Consider the following 2,500-nt stretch of genomic DNA (forward strand, 5'->3'; position numbering starts at 1 on the left):
TTCGATCGTGAAGTTTTCAAATTTTTCGATTTTTGGTCCTAGAAATTCATGAACGGTGGGAGACCAAAATTTTTCATAAAAAAAAAATTTTCACCGTTTGACCATAAAAACCTTCTTTTCGTACATACCCCATCATTTCTTCACGTTTTAGGCCATTTCTGAAATTTTCGCTTCGATAGTGTGTCCCCTATAATACAAAATGAACATTTTGCATCTCCCACAAGTGGCCATTTTTTTCCGCCACTGAAGAACACGACCTCGGGAACTCGGACCTAGGACGTGGCCATGTAAGTCATAGGCCACCCCAACTTTTGCAAAATACTGTTTCTTTTCACTTTTCATGATCTAAGGCGCGTTCCGACGGCGTTTTGAACAAATTTATGAGAAAAAAAATTTTGACCCTCGGACCAAAATTTTTTCGTTCGGGGCCCCATGGCCTATGGCCAGTATGGGAACTCGGGATGCCGATATGACAAAATTTGTCAAAAAATCACTAAAAAGTCGCTATGGCCCATTATTTAGAGCTTGTTGAGACCTTTCTAAAACACCTTGGTTGACCCCTGTCCGATAAGTAGTTTTCGAGATATTCGAGAAAATGTGATTTTTTGGGACTTAGAAAATTTTTGACCCGTACCCTAAGAAAAAGTGATTTTTTCATAGGACAATTTTTTCTTCGCAAATACTGTTTGGTTTCACTTTTCATTATTAGAAACGCGTTCCGAAGCCATTTTCATCAAAATCTCGTGAAAAAAAAATTTCACCCCCGGACCAAAAGTTGGCCGTTCGGTGCCCTATGGCCTATGGCCAGTATGGGAACCAAGGATGCCGATATGCGAAAAAGTGTCAAAAAATCACTTGAAAGTCGCTATGGCTCATTAAATAGAGCTTGTAAAGACCTTTCTAAAACACCTTGGTTGACCCCTGTCCGATACGTAGTTTTCGAGATATTCGAGAATAAGTGATTTTTTGGGACTTAGAAAATTTTTGACCCGTACCCTAAGAAAAAGTGATTTTTTCATAGGACAATTTTTTCTTCGCAAATACTGTTTGGTTTCACTTTTCATTATTAGAAACGCGTTCCGAAGCCATTTTCATCAAAATCTCGTGAAAAAAAAATTTCACCCCCGGACCAAAAGTTGGCCGTTCGGTGCCCTATGGCCTATGGCCAGTATGGGAACCAAGGATGCCGATATGCGAAAAAGTGTCAAAAAATCACTTGAAAGTCGCTATGGCTCATTAAATAGAGCTTGTAAAGACCTTTCTAAAACACCTTGGTTGACCCCTGTCCGATACGTAGTTTTCGAGATATTCGAGAATAAGTGATTTTTTGGGACTTAGAAAATTTTTGACCCGTACCCTAAGAAAAAGTGATTTTTTCATAGGACAATTTTTTCTTCGCAAATACTGTTTGGTTTCACTTTTCATTATTAGAAACGCGTTCCGAAGCCATTTTCATCAAAATCTCGTGAAAAAAAAATTTCACCCCCGGACCAAAAGTTGGCCGTTCGGTGCCCTATGACCTATGGCCAGTATGGGAACCAAGGATGCCGATATGCGAAAAAGTGTCAAAAAATCACTTGAAAGTCGCTATGGCTCATTAAATAGAGCTTGTAAAGACCTTTCTAAAACACCTTGGTTGACCCCTGTCCGATACGTAGTTTTCGAGATATTCGAGAATAAGTGATTTTTTGGGACTTAGAAAATTTTCGACCATGACATATATGAAAAGTGAATTTTTCATAGGACCAAAAAGTTTGTCCAAATAGGGTTTTGGTTCACTTTTTATGGTCAGATAAGTGATCCGATGCTATTTTCATGATCATTAGAGGGATTTCACGCTGTGACCAAAAATTTTCATACTTCATACTTGTCCCGGTGCCGTATATGGGAGGACCGGGGGAACATGTCTTCGTAAGTCGTGATGTTCAGTGACGGATTTCTGGGACTTAGAAAAAAATGTGCTCTCAGGCACATTATATGTTTCATACACACATCCCATTCATACACACATGATTTTCATTCTTCATACTTGTCCCCGTGCCGTACATGGGAGGACCGGGGGAACATGTCTTCGTAAGTCGTGATGTTCAGTGACGGATTTCTGGGACTTAGAAAAAAAATGTGCTCTCAGGCACATTATATGTTTCATACACACATGATTTTCATTCTTCATACTTGTCCCCGTGCCGTATATGGGAGGACCGGGGGAACATGTCTTCGTAAGTCGTGATGTTCAGTGACGGATTTCTGGGACTTAGAAAAAAAATGTGCTCTCAGGCACATTATATGTTCCATACACACATGATTTTCATTCTTCATACTTGTCCCCGTGCCGTATATGGGAGGACCGGGGGAACATGTCTTCGTAAGTCGTGATGTTCAGTGACGGATTTCTGGGACTTAGAAAAAAAATGTGCTCTCAGGCACATTATATGTTCCATACACACATGATTTTCATTCTTCATACTTGTCCCCGTGCCGTATATGGGAGGACCGGGGG

Source organism: Anopheles stephensi, unplaced genomic scaffold, assembly GCF_013141755.1.
Source record: "Anopheles stephensi strain Indian unplaced genomic scaffold, UCI_ANSTEP_V1.0 ucontig226, whole genome shotgun sequence".
NCBI classification, from domain to species: domain Eukaryota; kingdom Metazoa; phylum Arthropoda; class Insecta; order Diptera; family Culicidae; genus Anopheles; species Anopheles stephensi.